The sequence below is a fragment of the Stenella coeruleoalba genome, assembly GCF_951394435.1.
Source record: "Stenella coeruleoalba genome assembly, chromosome: 2".
Lineage (NCBI taxonomy): Eukaryota > Metazoa > Chordata > Mammalia > Artiodactyla > Delphinidae > Stenella > Stenella coeruleoalba.
In genome coordinates this window covers 80656429-80681095 of record NC_137147.1, presented here as the reverse complement: position 1 = coordinate 80681095, position 24667 = coordinate 80656429, and the positions used below count along the sequence as shown (strand labels likewise).

At 38.8% G+C, this 24667-nt stretch overlaps 1 long non-coding RNA gene across 1 annotated transcript in view; it reads left to right on the top strand.

The window, feature by feature from the left end:
• LOC307182053 overlaps positions 1-24667 on the top strand; it is a 328436-nt gene that overhangs the window by 155967 nt on the left and 147802 nt on the right. Inside the window, exon 4 of the long non-coding RNA XR_013827105.1 lies at positions 4292-4400. This is a non-coding gene — a long non-coding RNA (uncharacterized lncRNA). The remainder of the gene's footprint in view (positions 1-4291; positions 4401-24667) is intronic.

The following is a 24667-nucleotide window of genomic DNA, read 5'->3' as shown; positions in this document are numbered from 1 at the left end:
AAACTGGGAAAATACAAAGATCTCCTCATCCATCATTTCTGATTACATTATTTGAAAGACTGGTTTCTTTAAGAAGGGGAAAATTGAGAAAGGAACTTTGCTTATTATTGCCTTAGAAGTAGTATAGATTAATCTAAAAATATTCTAAAAGGCTTTGAAACATAAAGCTATTTCAAATTTTTAAAAATTTTAGTTGGGAAATACTTTTCCAGAAATACCAATTTCATATTAACATATGTGCTTCACTATAAACCATTGCAAACTTCATAGGTTGTGCAGGCTGCATTTCCCTCCCATGATGTCACAGGAAAGCTCACTGTACCTTGTCAAATTGGGTTTGGAAGCTAGGCTTCAGATACCATCACCACCACTACCTTTATCACATCTTATAGGTGAACAGTGCTTTCTAGTGTTAAAAGTTCATGCAGAGTGAACAGATGTACCTGTTTGCCCAAGATAGTCCTGATTTGTGCATATTGCCTCAGTATCATTATAAGCGCCTCCCTCCTTCTGTCTCAGAAGTGTCCTGGTACAGATGATAAAATAATATAGTCATCCTGACTTTAACCAGCATTAACTTATATGGCCAATCTATGAAGTCCAAGAATCTGTCAGAAAATTAGCACTGTCCTAATATAACAGATAAGAAAACAGATGAGGTCTTAAAAACTAACTCACTGTCAAGTGAGTAACAAACTAAACTAGGTCTTTTGGCTCATTTTTCAAGGCTCTTTCCTTGCTACATATTAAGTTTACAGAGCCAAATCCTGAATGCTTCAGGACTGCCTGAACTCAGGCCAAAATGCTGCTTTCCTGAAATCTTATACTATATTCAAAAGACATTTATTCTTTATGAGGTATGGATTAGGGATTGTTCCAGGATTCTAACTTTTTCTTATTAGTTGATTGTGTGCATGTGTGTGTTTATGTGTGAGTGTGTGATAGGTCTCATTCTTGGTTACATTCTTAAGGACCAAAGAGAATTTTCTTATGGTCCACACTGCCCAGTCTTCTGATGGGGCTCACAGCAAAAGTGATTGTACATGACTTCACTATTTCACAGTGCCACAGGACAGACTGGGAACTTCCAGATCCCCTGGCAGCTGCTCTCGCTACTGAACTTGTAGGTGCCTGATTTCTGGATCTACCCAGTAGGAACTGTGTCAATCCTGTCTCTCCACCCAGTTTATGACACATATTGTCATACCAACAAGTTCCAAGTACCAAACTAGGTCAGAGAGTAGTTTCTCTGTGTTCATAAGCTTATCTAGTGAAAGCTTTATAAGTTACAGAATCTTGTCCCTCCCCCAAGTTTTATTTTTTTCCGTCTTAGAAATCTGAGTGTTTATCAAAATGGTTTAAACAATTGCAAGATAAAAGCAAATGCTAAGCAACAATTCAGTTACTTTTTTTTATTGGAGTATAATTGCTTTACAATGTTGTGTTTCTGCTGTAGAACAAAGTGAATCAGCTGAATTTGCCTGAGAGAAAATATTTTTAGAAATTTGCTGAATTTTAGAGTTCATGTTATTTCACAATTAAAAATAATCTCAAAAGTAATAGCACAGCTTAAAAGAAGAAAGTACAAAAAGAATTTATTATGAAACAAGTAGATGCCTTTAAAAAGAAAGAAGCATTTAATTACATCTTAGTATATTTGCAGTGATTCATGAGGGCTATTTACATCAAATGATTTTTTAAATATTAAATATTAAATCCATTTAAATGCAATAAGTTGTATGGAGAATTTCATCCTTATTTCAGAGTCATGCTACTTTAAAATTCGTCATTAGAGTTAATAAGAAATTATATTAGAACTACTCTGTACATTTAAATGAAGCATAAATCAATTATTGAAGCCAGGAATTTTTTCATCATTGTAATGATTATCGGAATAAATTTAGTTCTTCAGTGCTGTCTAATGATATCTTCAAAACAAAAAAAATTGTGCAAAGAATTTTTACTAGGAATTCTTTCAATGTGCTTATAACATCTTTTTTCAGGCAAAAATATTTTAGAGAATTTTCATGCAGTCTTGGAAGGCTCTAAATGCCAGATTCAGTTATCCTCAATACCCTGGAAACCAAAATTAGATTCAGAATCAATATACTGTATTATCCATTTAACATCTAGTACACCAAACACTAACAACATTTATGAAAGAGTAACAGACTCAAAAAGGTTAAGCTAGTAAAACCAATCAATATAGCAAGTAGTATTATTAGAAGGGAGAATTTTGTAAGTCTGCGACTCGCTCAGGTGTGACCCAGGAAGGCTAGTTTGCTTTTGGATGAATATCTTTTGGAATTCACTTGACAATCCCTTTAGTCAAGCATGAGGCATGGATTCTTGCTGTACCCTGCACTTTGAACTTCTCACCTTTTGTGGAGAACAAAATAGGGCAAAATCTAAAATCATTGTTTGGCTGACTTGCTGATTACATCCTGGTGTGAGTTAATAGAATTATTTAATAATCATTATTATTGTTGTTAGTAAGTGCATACTGTGTGCCTGGAATTTGGGAGGCGTTTGCATATACATTATCTCACTCAGTCCTCAAAACACTCTCTTTCATTTTTCTGATAAGAAAACAGACACTGAGAGGAAAACTGACCTACCAGGGTTACCCTGCTGGGAGGTGGCCAATTTGGAACCCCCAATCTGTTTACCTGATGACAAAGACTGTCCCACTAACCATACACAAGTGTGCTGAAGTGTGATTTGCAGCATTCCCAGGGACTCCAGATTCTATGAATCAAAGGGAAAATGAAATGGTGATATTTGTCATTATACTCCCACACACATTATTCAGATTTATCAATAGAATTGAACCCTTAAAAAGTTCTGAAAATTGATCTACACCTAAAGAATTTTAAATACACACAAAGAAATAATAGTCTGGCAAATGTCTTTCCATGTTCTGTGACTTCTAGTCCAGGCAATGCCGGATAATACAAGTGTTCCTAATAGAGTAGACCATCAGAAGGTGAAAAGGTCACCTCAGTGGGTAATTCATTGCCCCTCAGGCAGATCCGCTTTATCTCCTTCTGAGACAGGAGTGATCCCAACCAGTGCTGTCTTGATACTTTGATATAGCTGATCACTTATGAAGTGAATTACTGAGAACAGCTGATACACTAATTCTTGAAAATTATAGAGAGATGATGAGAGAGAGAGTTTAATTTGTTACTTTAAAAATGAAGCTTTGGGCTTCCCTGGTGGCGCAGTGGTTGAGGGTCCGCCTGCCGATGCAGGGGACGCAGGTTCGTGCCCCGGTCCGGGAAGATCCCGCGTGCCGCGGAGCGGCTGGACCCGTGAGTCATGGCCGCTGAGCCTGCGCGTCCGGAGCCTGTGCTCCGCAATGGGAGGGGCTGCGACAGTGAGAGGCCCGCGTACCGCAAAAAAAAAAAAAAAAAAAAATGAAGCTTTCATGCAGATATGCTTTCTTGAATGTGAGAAAAGAGGGATGGAGTTTCAACTAACCTTTAGGGCAGTGGTCCCCAACGTTTTTGGCACCAGGGACCCATTTCATGGAAGACAGTTTTTCCACGGAATGGGGTGTGTGGGGGGATGGTTTCAGGATGATTCAAACACGTTATGTTCATGGTGCCCTTTATTTCTATTATTATTACATTGTAATATGTAATGAAATAGTTATACAACTCACGATAATGCAGAATCAGTGGGAGCCCTGAGCTTGTTTTCCTGAAACTAAATGGTCCCATCTGGGGTGATGGGAGACAGTGACACCCGAAGTGTGTTACTTATGTCCAGTCTACTCCATAAGATGCAGCTTAATTGTCACTTGCCACTCACTGATAGGGTTTTGATATGAGTCTGCAAGCAATTGATTTATTATGGTCTCTGTGCAGTCAAACCTCTCTGCTAACGATAATCTGTATTTGCAGTCACTCCCCAGTGCTAGCATCACCACCTCAGCTCCCCCTCAGATCATCAGGCATTAGATTCTCATAAGGAATGTGCAACCTAGATCCCTCACATGCACAGTTCACAGTAGGGCTTGAGCTCCTATGAGAATCTGATGTGCTGCTGATCTGACAGGAGGCGGAGCTCAGGCGGTAATGCAGGCAATGGGGAGTGGCTGTAAATACACATGAGGCTTTGCTCGCTGGCCCACTGCTCACCTCCTGCTGAGTGACCTGGTTCCTAACAGGCCACGGACCAGTACCAGTCCATGGCCCAGGGGTTGTGGGCCCCTGCTTTAGGGAATTTGCTTATTGGGAGGGTATCACTGATATTAATATCATCTTATGTGTATTTTCTGTAACAGGGGAAAGGTTTACAGCTACTCAAAGAAGAACCAGAATAAGAAATTTTCCACTTGGACTCAGGTACCAGCAAACACATTCAGAACAAACCAATCAAAATAAGGGATGAAGGTAGGACATGCTATATCTATACCTACTCATTATGTTATATTGTCTAGAGATGTCACGATTTAGATTTCAAATTACTCCTTCTTTGACTTCAACCAATAAAGACTAAGAAACGTTTTGTTTTTTGGCATAGCTAGAAAATTTTCTGTCTGAGTTTACATGCTTATAAGAAATCCAATTTATAAATACATAGTAATCTATATGAATACATTTATATTGATGGGAACAAATCTGGATAACCTCAAAGAGAATTGTATATATAAGATTAAATTAATCTTTTTTCTGATTTTGCTAACAACTGCTAGGAGGTAGATGATTACACTTTCACTAACAAAATTCTACAGAGATGTGCTTAAATACAGAATTACTTAATAAATATTTTCTAGATGCGTCACACTTCACTCAGCTGTCAATACATTATATGAAAGAAAATGAATTTTAAAAGGAAGCTAAGAGGACACAAAACTACTATTGTAAACATTTGATTCCATACTCATTTTTCCACTTAGAATCTGGCAAAACAAGCCAATTACAGTACCCTGAGACAGGAAACTAGACATATGAACACTGGCGCAAGTGTCAGAATCCAGCCAAGCCTCGCTCAGCCACTTGTTAGCTCAGTGGTCTTTATCAAGTGTTTTGACTTTTCTGGTTCCCAATCTTATCATCTGTGCAAAAAGGGGATTAATGAATATACTTACAGTTCTAAAATTATTGATAAGGACTTTAAATTGGATAATACAAAATTATTCAAGAGATATTTGAATGGTTATTTATAAAACAATATTTAATAGGTTTCTTTCTCTTTCATTTTTCACCCAAGATCAGTTTTTTTCCTCTTGATAAAGACTACAGAAAGTGAGTTTTATACTGAATAATATGGGTGTATCTATACCTCACAATAATTCTGCAAAGGAAGTCACCACGACCATGCCCATTTCATAGAGAAAAGAACTGAGGCCTAGCACTACTGACACTCCTGGAGGTTAAGTGTCTTAGATGCCATTAAACCAACCATCTACCCACACAGGAATCCCTTCTATGGTTTTCCTGAGGGCCAATCACACGGTTTCTTTTTCAGCAGGAAGATCATAATATCTCAAGTGGCTACACGTTGTTGAAGATTTGGGTTTATTTTTAGAAATTCCCCTTATACTGAGCTTACTCACTGTCCTAGTTCTGCTGTCTATGCTTTAATTTGTCTGCATGCCATTGTCTGCATAAAATGCATAATGAGCTTAGATTTAGCTCCTGTCCCAGGGTTTGAGAACCCTGCTTGTGTTGGGTAGAGAATTTCGAACAGTGGGAGAAGGGGGAGCAGGCTTATAGACATTTATAAACTTATGTATCCTCAACATTAAAAGGCAGGTGTTTAAATTTTACAATGAAATAGTAGAATCACTATGGATGGTGAATTCACAGAGGTCATTGAGTATGAATTGTCTTACCCTCCCATATATAAAGAAAGTCAATTGGTCTTGGATTCAGAATTATGATCCCATCCCTTAGTGAGTAGGTAATAGCTTGGCAACTTAAACTATCGGAGCTTAATGAGCTAATGTATATGAAAATGTGTACTGTAGTATCTGGTCTGGTACGTGATAGATTTCCTTCTTTTCTAATCACATAGTTGTGACGTTTACCATCATCCCAGAAACCTTTCCTAATTTTTAACATTAGTAGTCCACTATTAGAAAACTAAAACGGTATAAAACAAATTTCTAAAACCTTCATATAGATATGTTCAGTGCCTGTGTTCTGGTGGATGAGGCTGGATCTTGTCTTTTTGTTGGGCAGGACCGCCTCTGGTGGTGTGTTTTGGGGTGTCTGTGAACTTAGTTTGATTTTAGGCAGCCTCTCTGCTAATAGCTGGGTTTGTGTTCCTGTCTTGGTAGTTGTTTGGCATGGAGTGTCCGGCACTGGAGCTTGCTGTCCGTTGAGTGGAGCTGGGTCTTAGCGTTGAGACGGAAATCTCTGGGAGATCTCTCACTGATTGATATTACGTGGGGCCAGGAGGTCTCTGGTGGTCCAATGTCCTGAACTCGGCTCTCCCACCTCGGAGGCTCAGCCCTGACACCTGACCAGAACACCAAGACCGTGTCAGCCAAACAGCTCAGAAGAAAAGGGGAAAAAAAAAAGGAAAGGAAGAAAAATAAATAAAATGAAATCAAGTTAGTAAAATAAAAAAATTTTAAAAGTAATTTCAAAAAAGGAGAGAGCAACCAAACCAATAAACAAATCCACCAGTGATAACAACTGGTAAAAACTAAAGTAAGATAAACATATAAATCAGAAACTAGTAAGTTGCATACAGGAAACTCCGAGTCTACACTTGCTCCCAAAGTCCACCACCTCAATTTGGGATGATTCGTTGTCTATTCAGGTATTCCACAGTTGCATGGTACATCAAGTTGATTGTGGAGATTTAATCTGCTGCTTCTGAGGCTGCATGGAGAAATTTCCCTTTCTCTTCTTTGTTTGCACAGTTCCTGGGGTTCAGCTTTGGATTTGGCCCCACCTCTACATGTAGGTCACCCTCTGGTGTCTGTTCTTCGCCCAGACAGGAGGGGGTTAAAGTAGCAGCTGATTAGGGGGCTCTGGCTCACTCTGGCTGGGGGTAGGGGAGGGGTACGGAATGCGGGGCAAGCCTGCGGAGGCAGAGGCCAATGTAATGTCGCAACAGCCTGAGGCACACTGTGTGATCTCCCGGGGAAGTTGTCCCTGGATCACAGGACCCTGGCATTGGCAGGCTGCACAGGCCCCTGGGCTGGGTGGTGTGGATAGTGACCTGTGCTTGCACACAGGCTTCTTGGTGGCTGTAGAAGCAACCTTAGCGTTTCATGCCCGTCTCTGGTGTCCATGCGGATAGCCGTGGCTCACGCCCATCTCTGAAGCTCATTTAGGCGGTGCTCTGAATCCCCTCTCCTTGCGCACCCCAAAACGATATTCTCTTGCCTCTTAGGCAGTTCCAGACTTTTTCCGGATTCCCTCCTGGTTAGCTGTGGTGCACTATAGCCCCCTTCAGGCTGTGTTCATGCAGCCAACCCCAGTCCTCTCCCTGGGATCTGACCTCTGAAGCCTGAGCCTCAGTTCCCAGCCCCCACCCGTCCCACTGGGTGAGCAGACAAGCCTCTCAGGCTGGTGAGTGCTGGCTGGCACCAGTCCTCTGTGCAGGAATCTCCGCTTTGCCCTCTGCACCCCTGTTGCTACGCTCTCCTCCGTGGCTCTGAAGCTTCCGCACCCACCCACCCACTCCCTGTCTCTGCCAGTGAAGGGGCTTCCTAGTGTGTGGAAACTTCTCCTCCTTCACAGCTCCCTCCCAGAGGTGCAGGTCCTGTCCCTATTCTTTTGTCTCTGTTTTTCTTTTGCCCTACCCAGGTAAATGGGGAGTTTCTTGCCTTTTGGGAAGTCTGAAGTCTTCTGCCAGCATTCAGTAGGTGTTCTGTAGGAGTTATTCCACATGTAGATGTATTTCTGATGTATTTGTGTGGAGGAAGGTGATCTCCATGTCCTACTCCTCTGCCATCTTGAAGGTCTTCCTATTTTATATATAGTAGTTTGTATCTGCTAATCCCAAACTTCTAATTTATCCCTCCCCCACACTTTCCCCTTTGGTAACCATAAGTTTGTTTTCTATGTCTGTGGGTCAGTTTCTGTTTTGTAATTAAGTTCACTTGCATCATTTTTTTAGTTTCCAGAGATAAGTGATGTCATGTGATATTTGTCTTTCTCTGTCTGACTTACCTCACTTAGTATGATCATCTCTAGGCCTATCCATGTTCCTGCAAATGGCATTATTTTATTCCTTTTTATGACAGAGTAATATTCCCTTGTATATACATACACCACATCTTCATTACCCATTCCTCTGTCGATTGACATTTAGGTTGCTTCCATGTCTTGGCTATTATAAATAGTGGTGCTATGAACATTGGGGTGCATGTATCTTTTCAGATTAGAGTTTTCTCCAGATATATGCTCAGCAGTAGGATTGCTGGATCATATGGTAGTTCTATTTTTAGTTTCTTAAGGAACCTCCATACTGTTTTCCATAGTGGCTGCACCAATTTACATTCCCACCAATAGTATAGGAGGGTTCCCTTTTCTCCACACCCTCTCCAGAATTTATTATTTGTAGGCTTTTTAGTGATGGCCATTCTGACCAGTGTGAAGTGGTACCTCATTGTGGTTTTGATTTGCATTTCTCTAATAATCAGTAATGTTGAGCATGTTTTCATGTGCCTTTTGGCCATTTGGATGTCTTCTTTGGAGAAATGTCTATTTAGGTCTTCTGCCCATTTTTTGATTGTTGTTCATTGTTTTTTTGATATTGAGTTGTATGAGATGTTTGTATATTTTGGAAATTAAGCCCTCATCAGTCACATCATTTGCAAGTATTTTCTACCAGTCTGTAGCTGTCTTTTGGTTTTGTTTATCGTTTCTTTTGCTGTGCTTATAAGTTTGGTTAGGTCCCATTTGTTTATTTTTGCTTTTATTTCTATTGCATTGGAAGACTGACCTAAGAAAACATTGGTATGATTTATGTCAGAAAATGTTTTGCCTATGTTCTCTTCTAGGAGTTTTATGGTGTCCTATCTTATATTTAAGTCTTTAAGCCATTTTGAATTTATTTTTGTGTATGGTATGAGGCTGTGTTCTAACTTCACTGATTTACATGAGGTTGTCCAGCGTTCCCAGCACCACTTGCTGAAGAGACTGTCTTTTATCCATTGTATATTCTTGCCTCCTTTGTCAAAGATTAATTGACCACAGGTGTGTGGGTTTATTTCTCAGCTCTCTATTCTTTTCCATTGATCCATATGTCTGTCTTGTGCCAATACCATGCTGTTTGGATTACTGTAGCTATGTAGTATTGTCTGGTCTGGGATGGTTATGCCTCCAGCTTTGTTCTTTTTCCTCAGGATTGCTTCAGCAATTCTGGGTCTTCTGTGGTTCCATACACGTTTTAGTATTATTTGTTCTAGTTCCGTGAAGAAAATCATGGATATTTTGATAGGGATTGCATTAAATCTGTAGATTGCTATGGGTAGTATGGCCATTTTAACAATATGTATTCTTCCAGTGCAAGAGCATGAGATATCTTTCCATTTCTCTGAATCATCTTCAGTTTCCTTTATCAATGAGAAACCTCATTTATAAAGTTTTGCCATCTACCAATTTGTCATACTTATATTTATTTGGTCTAAATTTAATCCCTTAAATTAAACTCTTAAATCTGCAAATGCTTTCTTCTAATTCTATATGCATTGTTGACTACATTATTGAAGCTAGTCATACCTACACATCTTCTCTACTACTAACAGTAATCAGAAGATTAACATGATAGGATAGCTTTGTTAAAAGTAATAATTTATATTAAGTAATAACATCCAAATATGCTTTGAAAAAGTTTAAAGTATGATAGACTACAAAGTTTTTACACTTCCAGCTTAATTACCTGGCATGGTATAAACAGGACATCATGGTACACTTAACATTTTAGTTATCTGAGGCTCAAGAAATTTCTGTGGCTAAATCCCCTTAAAAAGGGACACTGCTGATGAGAATGGGATTTTAGTACCAGGCAGTTTCACTATAAACTGTATTATGCTGGTTGATTTCTTGGTTATGATAATTTAGAAAAATAGTACTTTACCAATAGTGAAACCAAAAACTTCAGCATCTATGTATTTTGAAAGAGGTCTCATAAGAACGCAGTGAACATGAAGCTGGATACATGGTAGACACAGTAAATGTGCTGCTTACCTTTTCTACTCATCTTCCCACTCATTTTTGTGTTTGTAATTATTTTATTTATCATTCAACATCACCTATGCCTAGCATCCCCATTCTGTTGGCTAGGAACCCATTCCACTTAGAAAGCACACCCATGCCTGATAACAAATGTATCCAGTAAATGACACTGTGTGGCACTTGTTCCCACATAGTATTTGTCCGTGGATATAAATAGAGGAAAGCTCAAAGACCAAGTTGTCAAAAGATCATCATAGGTGAGTAGTGAGAAAGAATAAGAATTCCCTATTCTGATATCCAAAGACAAGTGGCAGGGAATATAAAAGATATACACGAAAGAAATGCACTGTACTTAGAAACATGTGAATTTTTGCAAATCTGCCATTCCTATTACCGCTTTCTATGATATTTTAAAATAGATAAAATTTTTATAAAAGCATTTTTAGAGATATCTTCGTGGGAAATACTTTTTGTTTCTCATATTCAGATAGGAGTAATTTTTTTCTTCCATAGAACTCAACGATTCATTATCTTTGCAATACCCATACATATGACAGATTTCTTTGGTCCCATTGCACAGGTAGAGAAAGTAAAGTATTGAAAAACTATAACTAAGTCAGGCTCAGGGATGATGCTGGTTATTGAATTCACTTTCATAATTCCCTAGTTTAAGGAAGGAGTCTTTGGGCCAGGACTTCTTGAATGTAGCATATATCAGATCACACTGATTTTGACAGTGGTTTTGACAGAAAAGGAAACATATCTAAATTAAATCATTTCCCCAGTCAAACCTAGTAGAAATGCTTTGTCAGCAGTGACAAAGTTTTTGTGTTTAAGTTACAGAGTCACAGAATTTTGAGCTGAAAGGGGCCATAGAGATAATGTAATCCACCTTCTCATTTTCCAAATGAGGAAACCAATTCCCAGAGAAATGATGCCAATTACCCAAGGTGACACAGTTAATCCATGTCAGGGTTGGGACAAGAGCCAAGTCTCCTTACTCCAAGGCAATTGTCCCCCTACCATTTTGTCCTGTATATTCCTAAGGAATGTTTAGAACTAAAAATAAATTTAGACCCTGAAAGGTCCCAATAGATCCTTTTATCCAGTAACTAGTCTACTAGTCATTCCCTCACTGTAACACACTCTCTTTCATACTTTTTACTTCCTCTGCCTAGAAATATCTACCCTTCCTTCACCACATGGAGAAGCCCACTTCATTCTCCTAAGACCCACTTCAAATGTTACTTTTGGTGTGAAACCTTCCCCCAGTTCCATCTGACAGTCCCTTGTTCTCCTCTCTACAACATCTTGCCGTATGTTACATGACTGGATTGTGAGCCTATTTTTCCCATTTGACCATAGGCTTAGATATAAACACAGTGCCCAAATTAGTTAATACCTTTTAGGTTACAAATAAAGGGAACCCATCTGAACGAACATCAGCAAAGAGTTTTGTTTTCTTTTGTCTTGTTTTGTTTTAAAAATCTGTAGGACAGCTTCCACAATATAGGGCAGGGAAGCAGCCCCTTCTCAGGGATGGACTGAATGCAGGACTGCAGGGTTACAAGGCACCAGGAGGACCTCTCCCTATTTCTCTTGTTCCTGCTTCTCTCTGTGCATCTGCTTCATTCTTTGCTGTTCCCACAGAGCAGCTGTCTCACTTTCCCCGTCCCCAGAGTTGGAAATGGGCACTGCTGATAACTGTCCAGTTGACAGCACTTCCACTCAAGAATAAGCCAGATCAATTTGGAATCTCTTTGTCTTAAATACAATTCCTAGGAAAGCCTGGACCCACCAGGACAAGTGCCCACTCCTCTACCAGTCAGCTGTGACCACAGGACAGACATGTCATATTAACATGGCTGCTCTGACTATAACTGTGGGGATGGCAGAGAAGAAAGTCTCCAGGGAGGGGAGCAGAGCAGACTCAGCAGACAAAACTGGGTTTCTACTACAGAGTTTTATTCATCGTGTACTCCTGTCTCCCCTTACCAACACGCTGATGAACTTAGTTCTTAGAACTGTGATAGACCAAAGTTTTGAAAGAATTAATTTAAAATATTTTACATATGCCTATAATTTTATACATGAGTAAACTGAGAACAAGAGAGAATAAGTGACTCCTTCAGTGACACACAAATGGTTAGTAATCAAAGGAAAATTCAGACTTCCAGAACTTTAGCATTAGGCTTTAATTTAAACATTTATTAAGTATTTATTCTCATACCAGGTAATTTGCCAAGTTCTTTACCAACATTATCTCAAGTCATCCTCATGAAACATTATGGTGAACACTACTATTATGCAAGAAGGAATCTGAGACTTGGAGAAATTAGGCTTCAACGGACCAGAGCCGGGATTCAAAGCCAGGTCTACCTTACTAGAGATCTCTAAACCAGTGCTGCCCAATAAAATAAAATGTGAGCTACATAGGTGATTTTAAATTTTCTAATAGTCACATTTTTTTACGTACAAAGAAGAAATAGGTGAATTTTTAATTTTAGTTATAAACCCGATATATCTAAAATATTATAATTTCTATATGCATTAAGTATAAAAATTATTATATCTCATTTCTTTCTTTGAACTAAGTCATTGCTAAAGAGCCACATCTGGCTAGTAGCTACCACACTGGACAGTGCAGTTCTAAATGACTGTGCTCAGCTGCCTATCAGAACTAGTTTACATGAATTTTGAGGCAACATAGGACAAATCATCTATCAGACTTTATTACATCCGGCCTTCCCCTCAGATACCATATCCAATATTGCACTGCCCAGCCCAAGGCAGATTACACTAATTTGGAATCTCTTTCCTCTGCCTCTGGATGAGATCCCTGCAATGCTACTGTAAGCATAACGGAAGACCACCTGGCAAAAGCCCGACCTGGGGCTCACACAGTTCTCTGCCCTCACAGCAGAGGGACTTATCCCTAGAAAAGCTACCCTGAAATCTGGGCTTCACTGCGTGCTATATCAAGTTCAGTTTAGTCTCAGTTACTCAAGAAATTCAAAAACACAAGTAGTTCAGCATACCTTATCTTTGGTTCTGCTCTCAGAATGCCCCTTTCAGTAGATAACAAGAACTAGATGTGTTTTGACTCAGAAGGTTTTCCAAGTTCGGGTGTAGACCATCAGCAAGCATGTTAGAACCCATTTAGATCAAGGGGGAAGGGCCTTACATTAGGCATATGTTGAGCATCCATCTCCGCCTCATTTCTTAGGCTGTGGGCAGCAATTAACATCACCAGCTGACAATGCTTGTCCTCTTTTCAACACCATTTTCAACAACACTGGGAAGCAACTATACATAATGAGAAGAAGCAGGAAGATTGTTGAGAAGCTCACTAATATATGAGAATACATAAGGTGAAAAGTGAGGAAAGATAATTATGTAAGCCACATCTATAAGTGATGAAAAATAACCAGTTTAGAATTCCATGAGCTCACAGTTCTGCAGTATCTTATTACTAATTTCTGAAACATTTATTTCATTCCTGTAAATCTGAGTACTTTATTTTATTAATGAACAAATCTAAAGAGATTGGGAACTATTCTAGAATTTAAACAGTTAGGAATTAAGTACCATATCTGCTATTGATCTACCTTTTAAAATATTGTGTTTTTATAAGCTCCCTTCTTCTACATACAATATTGAAGAGTTCAGAACAACCCACACTTAAATATGTTAATAAGAAATAAGATGTGTTAAAATGAATACATTTACATCACACCCATTTTTGATATCCATAATCTATTTTCTTCTAGGTAGAGTAGTGCTCATTTGCAAATTAATCATAAAGACATTTGTTTTTCCATTTTGTTAAGTTTTTGTCACATGCTTTTGTCACTGATCACATTATAGAACAAATGAGAAGAATTTAAAACAATAGACACAGTACCTCCCTTAAAGAAATATGTAACTTAAATTCTTTCTTGGAGAGACAAGACAAACAAGATAAATTACTACATGACTTCAGTAACTGCCAGGATAGATAGAAGAGAAACAAACAGAAAGAACTGTGCTAGTTGATTGAAGAAAGGTGAATAATAAATCTGAGATGGCTACCTGGGAGAGCTCTAAGCCCCAGCAAAGTAGGACTCAACTAAAAAAAATAATAAAGTTGGGAATGAGAGTAAAAGGAAAACCACTGGGTGACATGAAGAGAGATTGCACAGAATTTAGTTTACAAAACAGAGAATTGAAATAGGCGCTAAAAAGGGAGAAGCAGAAAGGAAGAGAATCTTGAGGATAACCTCAAATACCTAGGACATAGTAAGCCTTAAATAGATGTTTATTATAATTAAGTGCAAAGAATGGTGAGGATAATTCATAGGAAGACAATGAACAATATCAACAGAATGGCTGAAATGACTTGAGAATTATTTTAGCTGTAACATTCTATGGTGAAAATTGGCTGGAGTCTGGGAAACCAAGAAGAATGGAGAAATAGAAGTGGAAGGACCTGGTAGAGAGAAAACAAAAAGAAATGGGCAAGAATAGAACAATGTTTGGGAGAAACAATTGCCTAATTGTGAAGAGTTGCTACAGAGTACTGATGATTTAATAAAAAACCAAAAATGATGATGTCACTCATCCTTAGTCTTTATGGGTATAAGTGCAGACTAGCCTTAAAGTTGGCTCTTCCGTGAATAAAAACAAATCATAACATTTCCTGTGTTCAGTTTTTTTTTTGTTTTTGTTTTTGTTTTGTTGTTGTTTTTGAGAGAGGGGAGAGGAAGGAACGGAAGGAGTAAAAGAGAAAGACAACAGTTCTGGCCCCGTCTATAACGTCACAGTACTAAAAAGCTTGTTTAATATCTCTGCGTTTTTTTAAAAAGGTAGAATTATATAATTTCAAAATGACATTGTCATTACTGTTGTGTTTAATGAAAATCTCATGCTATATTATCAGCTTTTTCCCTTTTCTGTCTTCACAGAATTTTTTCTCTTTACAGTCTATGGCCTAATTCATACCATGTTGCATTTTTCAAAGGAATGAACAAAGATAAATTCTCTGGCTAGACATGCTTACCTGACATTTTGTACCAAATAGTATGTTATAAATTCCATTTTTAAAGTCAAGAAACTGGGTTTAGTTATATGGAATTTATAATATTTTTAATTATAGGGATTTACAAAGCCTGAGTCTACCTTTACGTTTCTAAGCTGTTTGTACACTTAAGCTACTTTTTAATGATTTCCCATCATTTCTGATGTCTATGCCTTGCTTTCTGTTTCAATTATAAACTACCCCAAAATCCTGTGGCTTAAAATAAAAGCAGTCATTTATTTAGCTCATACGTCTGCAAATTGGGCAGGGTGCTATGAGAAGGCTTGCCTTTCTCCACATAGGTCAGCTGAAGTGTCTCAACTGAGGCTGTAGGATCTGGTTCCAAGATGGCTCATTCACCCAACTGGCCAGTTGATATTGGCTGTCATCTGGGAGCTCAGCCAGAGCAGAGGATTATGGGTCTTAGTTCTTCTCCCTATGAATCTCTCCATTTGGGCCTCTCCATGAGTTGCTTTCACTTCCTTGCAGCATGGAGGCTGGTTTTCAAGAGTGAGAATTCCATAAGAACCAGGCAGTGGCTGTATCCGGTTTTTTTTATTTTTTTTATTTATTTATTTTTGGCTGCGTTGGGTCTTCGCTGCTGTGCGCGGGCTTTCTCTAGTTGCGGCGAGCAGGGGCTACTCTTTGTTGCAGTGCATGGGCTCTCATTGTGGTGGCTTCTCTTGTTGCAGAGCACAGGCTCTAGGGTGTGTGGGCTTCAGTAGTTGTGGCACACGGGCTTAGTTGCTCCCTTGCATGTTGGATCTTCACGGATCAGGGGTTGAACCCGTATCCCCTGCATTGGCAGGTGGACTCTCAACCACTGCGCCACCAGGGAAGCCCGTGTATCAGTTTTTGTGACCTAGGCTTGGGCGTCATAGATCATGCTTTCTGCCATAGTCACAAGTCAGCCCAGATCTAAGGGAGAGACTCTAGACCCTACCTCTCAACCAGACGAATGTTAAAATCACAGGATAGTAAGAGTTATGTGGGATGCGAGATAACTGTTATGACTATTTTTGGAAAACACAACTGTTGCAGATTCAAAATCTGTCCAATTCTAAATGAAGAAAACAAACTTCTGATTCACTGCTCTCCCTGTGTCCTTACCCAAATCTCATTGCTCAGGAATCCAAAAGTCTTCCTTGGGGCTATTGGCTCTTTAGAAATAACCTTGAGGAAAGGGTAGGGAACAGAAAGCCACTGCCATCTGTGCTTACTAGAGAGATCACTATTAGCTCCGGACTGACTTTAAAACCCTGACAGATATTCAGCTTTAGATGGTGACTCACTGAATCCAGACTTATTTGACCAGAATGCCAGTGCAAGCCATATTCCTAGTCTTTAATGCTCTAGAGAAGAATCCCTCAGTATCTCTTAAGAGTGATCACTGTTAGCTCTGAAGTCTAAAGCTGCACCCTTCCAAGAGACCACTTGGTATATCTGTTACAAATCACTGTACCTTTGATTTTATATTCATAGCTTAGCAAGTCACAACCCCCAATGCCTCCCTCTACACAAATTCTGGAGTAAATCTAGAGAAAAGTAGGGAACATGTAACTTGGAAAACCGCCTAAGTCAGACAACACACACACCAGGAAATAGACAACAGCATGGTTTCTATTGAACATTATATTCAAGAGTTGCCTTAAAGAATTGTGCATTCGAAAAGATAGACTGAAGAAAATACTTGATCTTGGTTGAGTCCTTGTTCAGATCTAGGGGGCCATGTGCATAGTAGAAGAAACATGGACTCTCAAACAGATTTTGGTTATAATTCAGCTCTGCACTTAACTGTGTGATCTTGGGCAAGTGTCTTAATCTCTTTGAGACTCATTTCCCTTGTTTGTTAGGCAAGAATAATAATACCTATCTCACAGGATTTTGGTAAGGACTAAATAATGTAATGTGAGAAAACCCTTATAACTAGCATATGGCAGGCCCTCAATAAATGAATTCTCTCCCCCTTTTCTCTATTGTTGACTCACTACGCTTTAGAGCACCTACTTTTCCTGAATCTCAGTTATCCCATTTTATAGTGAAGGAACTCAGATGAATTTGACCATTATACCTCAAACCAGCAAGTTGATAGCAATGTCAAGAACAATGTAAATATATTACAATCTGAAATGTATTAAATGCTCTTCATATGCAAAGGATGCATAAGTACAGTGAAACCCCATCATCATGGTTTCTAAAAATCAAAAATCAATCTCCCCCCCCAACTGGAGACATTTAAAAGGAAGATATTGCACATTTATATAAATGAGGATTCTCTAAAGAAAAAGACCACATAGAGAATCTTTACCGGAATATATGGTTACATGTGGATTTTCACTATGTAGAATAATTTTGTATACATGTGCTGTGTATACAATTTAGATTGAGAAGAATGCAAGTGAATATGACAGTTGGGGGGTTAGAAAATGGTATGTTTGCCTAAAAGCTTACAGAGAACTTAGATTCAGTGATGAAATCATCAAGAACATACCATTGCTTTTCAAGTTTATCATTTTGCTCTGGGTGTATATGACTGGCCTTTCTCTGTTTTATTGCTCCAGTCTCTGTTTATAATGAAACCAGCAAATAGAGGAATGTTGGCAGACTTCACACACGCTTCATGCCCTGAACTCAGTGGGGGAACAGTAGCAAGTTTGTAATGTTTGCCAAAATGGCCTGGAGTCACTTGCTAGACTCAGTTTAAAACGCTGGCAAATATCCAGCTTTAGATGGTGACTCACGGAATCCAGACTTATTTGACCAGAATGCCAGTGCAGGCCGTATTCCTAGTCTTTAATGCTCTAGAGAGGAATCCCTCAGCATCACTTAAGTGCTCACTATGTACTATCATTTAGTCTATACTCATGATACCGTGTTAAATCCGTCTCAACATAGGCCAGGTTTCTGTGGCTTTGACGGCTATGGATTTGTGGTTTGAAGATGTTCTAGAAAATTCCATTCTTATTTTAGTTATTTTCCATTTGAGTCATTTTAAATTTGCAGGTAGCCCAAGGGGCCATTACCTGCCTTAACAGAATCAGTTAGTATCCTGTTAGCAACCATACGTCCAGGAAAACAGAAAGGAACCAGTCAACCTAGTTTGAAAAGGGACTCAGTTTCTTCATCTGTAAACTGTATTCCTGTTTCACAAGTTGCTATAATGATCAGTTGAGAAAATATTTTTGAATGCATTTTTTAAATTCTACAAAGGCAAGGTGATAGGAAGGAGGTCAGATTCATTATACTGAGAAACTCTGAGGAGTCATCGTAGGGTCCTGAGAAAGAAATGCTAAAAGCAAGCTCTCACAGTAAAGCATTCAATCAGGAGCACTTAGAGTCAGGGAAGCAGGCTGGGGTCAGAAACTAAGGTCCCTTTCCAGATCAAGTGATATCATCTCAGGTCTGGAACCCAGGAGATGGGGGTGGGGGCCATTACGGAAGCACCAAGGCGCAGGCACGAGAGTTGGAGCAGAGAGATATAAAAGGTTAAGTTTGCCATTCAGCACAGGTGGCCTGGGGAACTGTAATTGCCTGTTCCCTGTTTTTATGTGTTTATGGTCTAGCCTGACTGTTCTCCTCAAGAAAAAAAATGCTTAATATTCAGTATGAGGACAGAGTTTGCCTAGCAAAGCCAACCTAAGGAGAGCAGTATAACTTGTTAATGCGTCTTCTAAACTCTTGTTCCCACCAATGCCCACCTCCACTGTTTTCAGCCTCCCTTAGATGATCCAGCTTCCCGTTAGGTGCCTAGCAACCCACCCCCAGGGTTCTCTGAGAAGTAATGCTGCCCAAATTCCTCAATATACCCACTTCAAGAGAATATCTTAATGTATCTTGGCATTTGCAATTCTTCAACCCAATCAAAATATACCCGTATTATGTCCCCTTCCCTTGAACATTTGGTCTCCGTTCAGCTGACCATTTTCTCTTGGGATACGACAGTAGTGACCAATAGTGGCTCACATGTTTTTTCTCCTAAGTAGCAATTTTGCAATAGGGAGTTTTTAATGCCATGACCCCCAAAATTGAAGATGTCATGGTATATTGCTCATGGAAATGAAACTCTGGCCATGTTTCAGACATGCTTCAAATCACCCTAGCAAGGTGGGCACTGCCACCGACTGCTCATAAGGTGTCAAGCAGGAAGAAATAAGTAGGTGGGCCCATTTCAGTAGCGGGTGCTTCATGGAGGTGGCAGTGAGGGTGGGATGGTAGTCATTCATTTGCAAACCGACATATATGCAAAATACTTGGAGAGGAAATGATAGATAATTCACCAGTTTTCATGATTTTCTTGACTAATGTAGTAAATGGTCTGAGACCATGCATACAATTACCATAATATTAATTTATTCAACAAATGTTTATTGAGCATTTACCATATGCTGGGCACCATGCCAGGTCTGGAATATACAGTGAACAAGAAGACACAAATTCAAGCACCCGGATAAATAATTTGAAATCGTGTTGGTTGTTCTGAAAGAAGATACAGGGTAGTGGGAGAGAGTAATAATGTGGAATCGAGACTTGAACTGAGAGTTAGGCAAAGTGTCTCTGGGGAAGTGTCCTGAAGGATTAATAGGAATTAGGTGAAAAAACAGAAGGAAGAACTTTCTAGTTGCTGAGATATGAAAAAAATTTGGTTATTTGTGTAGGAATTGAAAAGAATGGCAGTGTGTCTGTAACCAGAAAGCCAGAGGAAAAGTAAGTGAAGGATCTGGAGGGGTAAACATCCTACAACTTCCTGTAGGTTTTTGTAAAGAATTTTGGAGTCTATCCTAAGTGTAGTAGAAACCCATGGGCAGTGGGGGATGGGGGAGAGCATTTAATTTAGGGGAATGATGTGCTATTTAAATTTCAGGAAATCATTCTGGCTCTTGTGGGGATGAAATTATATCAGGGGCAGGGGATGTCACATAGGCAAGAGAAGGAAGCTTGGACTAGAAGGGTGGCAACAGGAAGAGAGGACAGACTCCAGATATATTCTATGAGGAGATTCTGAAAAATTTAATCATGGATCACTTGGGGCAGGGGTTCTGTGGGACAGAAGAGGTGTCAGGAAGCTCTCTCTTATTTCTGGCATCAGCACCTAGGTATATGGAGGAGCCATTAATGGAGATGAGTAGGCACTCACAAACTGAAGGGGTTTCAACCAGCATAAAGTGCAGACGGTGTGGATATAGGCCTTACCTTCTAATATTCAATGAAAATGGCAATGCCAGTCGTCATCCTTATTTGAGTGTGTCTGTGTGTCTGTGTGTGACAGTGACTGTTTTTGTGCTTTGTGGAGAGGAGCACAGGGGCTTAAAAAGGAAAATTGCAAACAAGTAGGTACCTAAAATGATGGGAAAATGATCGCTGACTAGTACAGATGCTGCTGGGGAGTCTTTCTGATGCAAATACATACCTAAGTTAGCTCTGCTTTCACCTCAGGTACAAAAAAAATAAAAGAAAGAAAAGCAAGGTTCAGAAAAGAAACACTGCCACCACAAGCTACAGATTCCATTGTTTCTAGAGAAAAATTCATTTACATCAAATATCTGAAGCTGTCAGTGCACACAAAGACTTTGAAAGCATTTGTTTGGAGCTAATACTGTACTTTCTATTTATATTCTAATACCTCTTCCACCCCCTTCTGATTCTTTGTGAACTTGCTCAAGTTTTGGTTTTACTATACTTTTATTTTTTTTTCCCCTGAGACACACTTGTAATCTTTAAAGACTTGTTCCAAGAGGAAAGAAACGGATCATTAAAGAAAGAATGAAATGTCATTTAATGGTGTGCCTGCTGCTTTCTTTGTGGAGAATCTATTCCCATAGCCATGTAAAACTGGAGAGGCTGCATGCCACGAAGTTAAGGACCAGATTAGACCTGGTCAAGGTCAGAAAACACATGTTCTACCCGCCCCCTTCCAAGAAGATGAATTCTGAAGCTGAAAGATGCCTGGTATTTCTAATGGTTTTTAACGAGAGCAACCTTTTTGTGACCTGTCTCAGAAGTGATAAACGGCCTCTGAAAATGAAATCTAAGGTAGACAATGGACACCAAGCTCTCATAAGATAAATAATAATAACAAAACTTTAGTAAAGATAGGGCTAATAAAAATCAGATCTGAAATAATGAGACATTGTCTGACAGAATCATTGGCCACTTGAAGTTCTGATGATATTGGTCTGGAAGAAAATATATGAAATCTTCAGGAAATTTTCAAATCTTATATGAAAAGAACCTATATCAAAGCTAGATCGAGAGTTTCAGAACTAGTAAGAAAGAAGGGGATATAAAAACTACACATGTATCTGCTAATTTTGGAAAATAAATACAGGAAGAATGAACCAGAAACGAAACTAAAGAGATTGGTCCTCTAGAGGGGGTGAGTAGAGAAGTGACAGAAAAATTGTAGAACAGGATTGAGTAGAGATGGGGAGGGAGTGACATCTCCCTGAGTATACCATTTTGTATAGCTCTGACTTTTAAAATCATGATATTATTTTACATTCCAATAAGATAATGAATCAAAGTTGATCAGGATGTGGGGGAACCCAAATGGAATGCAAACTACAACAAATAAACCTTACCGTACAGCTGTATTTCAAATGAGTAACATAACCACACTGAAGGGGTGGGGAACCAAAGAACTGATCTGCATAACTGAGGAAAACAGTGTCTTGGCTGGATATTCTAACGCTAAGGAACAACAGAACTGTACAAAACCAAAAAAATTAGTGGCGGGCTTCCCTGGTGGCGCAGTGGTTGAGAGTCCGCCTGCTGATTCGGGGGACACGGGTTCGTGCCCCGGTCCGGGAAGATCCCACATGCCGTGGAGGGGCTGGGCCCGTGAGCCATGGCCGCTGAGCCTGCGCGTCCGGAGCCTGTGCTCTGCAATGGGAGAGGCCACGGCAGTGAGAGGCCCGTGTACCGCAAAAAAAAAAAAAAAAATTAGTGGCATAATTAGTGAAATTCAAATTTGGTCTCTAGTTTAATTAGTAGACTTGTACTGACACGAAGTTCTGGTTTTGATACTGGTACTATGGTTATATAGGACAACTAGAGGAAGCTGAATAAGAGGTATATAGGAACTCTGTGTACTTTTTGCACACTTTTCTGTAAATTCAAAATTATTTCAAAATAAAGTTAGAAAAAGAAGTATCAAAATAGTACAGTTCTTAGAGTTTGACAGTTGAAATGGGCAATTTGAGTGTGGTAGACGAAAGTGAATTTTACTTCTAAAAGGCTACTAAAACATCTGTTCTGCTATTAAAGTGAACAGTAGAAAATTCCTCCGTCACGATTTATTTTACTCTGTACTTCTGACTAAACTCTTGTAACTTAAGACTTTTGACTAAATCCTTACTTGGATTTGGTGTCCTAATTTCCTAAATTTAATCTGTCACTTCCTCAATTTCATATCTTGGTCTTTGTTTATTCATAGCTTTCTCTTATAATGAAAAGTAAGAAGTAAGATGATATTTCAAGGGAGTCGAAAACTTCTTTTTAAGAAGAGTACCAGGCCCATTTAAGGGAAAACCCCTCAGTTTCATGTTCCAGTTATTATTTCAACAAGCAAATAAGGTATCTTGAACTTGCAAGCAAAATTCCCAGAAAAAGAAGCAAGTTAGAACGTTTAACTCATAGACCATTTGTTTCTCTCCAAGGAATCTTGGGGTTTCAGGAGACATTTTAGAAATAGTATCAATCTTTTATTTAATGAATAATATTCATTCAATTTATGTTAGATTTATGTTCTTACAAGATGACTCCATAAGTCTTATAGTGAGAACAGTTGTTCATCTAATGACCTTTTATTACTTGATACATGCTGGGAAAACCTCATTATAATCGTAGTTTCTATACTTGGTATTTCATAATCCTCCCAAGACATTAAAGCAGGATATACACAGACTAGGGAAAAGTGGAGAGAGAACACAATCCCGTAGGTCTTTCTTAGCTCTCTAATCCCAATATAAGAAATACAAAGTTACAGGAAGTAGTTTACAAGATAAAGATTTCCCAACAGGTAAGAGTGGGTAGGAAATAAGTTGGATTGTAGTAGCCACAGGGGCTTTATGTGATAATAGAGTAAAGCATTATCTTGAATTTTCTAAGATGCCTTCTACTTTCCAAAATCTTCCTCCTATAATTGCTAATAATCGAATAGCTTTAATAGAAGACAAAATTCTCATTTCATAATTAACATGAAATCAAAGAGATACAATGTTTGTAGATCATACCAATAAATAAAGGACTGCTAACGGATCCTATTTCCAAAGTTGACCATGATAGGAACGAGAACCTTAACAGAGAAGTACATTATGTTTTACTTAAAATATTCGTTATTTTTCTCTAAAAATTTATCTGATTAGGTGAGAGAAAAATGATGGGAAAATTAACAATAATGAGTTAATCTCTACTGAGTTTTTGCTCAATACTAGGCATTGTTCTAAGCACTATTAGCCATTTATTCATTTAATCTCCAAATAACTGAAAACATAGGTATTTTTATTATCCCCATTTTGTGGATGAGTAAACTGAGGAAAGAAGAGCTAACCAGTCTGGAGCAGCAAGGTACTTGCTGCCTTGAAGAAAGTAAAAATAATGCCTTTACTCCTGAGAGTAACACTGTTGTCAGCAGAGTAAATGTAGTTTTTAATATTTAGGAATAACATATTTCCACATGCAAGTGTTGCTATAGAGCTGTGTTAAATTCTCTAGGATTCACAGGTAGATCAATGATTATTGAGGAACTCATGTCCCTGGTACTAATCCTGATGTAATCCTTTCAGTCATGGGCCTTACTTCCAAAACAGCATAACAACTAGATATGGAAGGAAAGATTATTGGAGAAAAGGACAAAAAGGTGCATAGAAGAGGTCAGAGCTACTCCTTATTGCAACCACAGAACTTTCTGGGATCCATGCTTCTATGTACAATGAGCTCTAATTTCTTGTACGTTAATTTTCCATAGATTCATTTTTAAAATTTCTGAGTGCATTATACTCATTTGTGTACGAAGAAAAAAAAAGACATACCACAAGTAAACGTTAACAATTAAAATTTTGTAACATATAGAGGAATACTAGGTACAGAAGCAAAGAGGTTTTAAAAAGCAAGACTAAAGCAGTTCATAATGGCTAGAAAACTGGAACTAGGTACAGGAGAGCTCTGCAGGAAACAGATCCTAAGGGTTTACGTGCCGTGAGAGGGTATTATTTTATTTGTGTGTCTGTGCATGTGTGTGTTTGCAGTAAATTCACTCCAGGCTTGGTATGAAGAAGAGATTAAAGGGGATGAAGCATGGAGTTGGGTAAAGAGTTCACCTTAATAAGCAATGATGGGATATTTTCAAGGGATTTTGGGTGACCAGAGAGTTACAGAATCTGTTGATTACTGGACATTGCAATCTCTAGGAGAAGACTAATAACAAGGGAAGAACAAGCTTATGAAGGAGACTGAGGAAAGG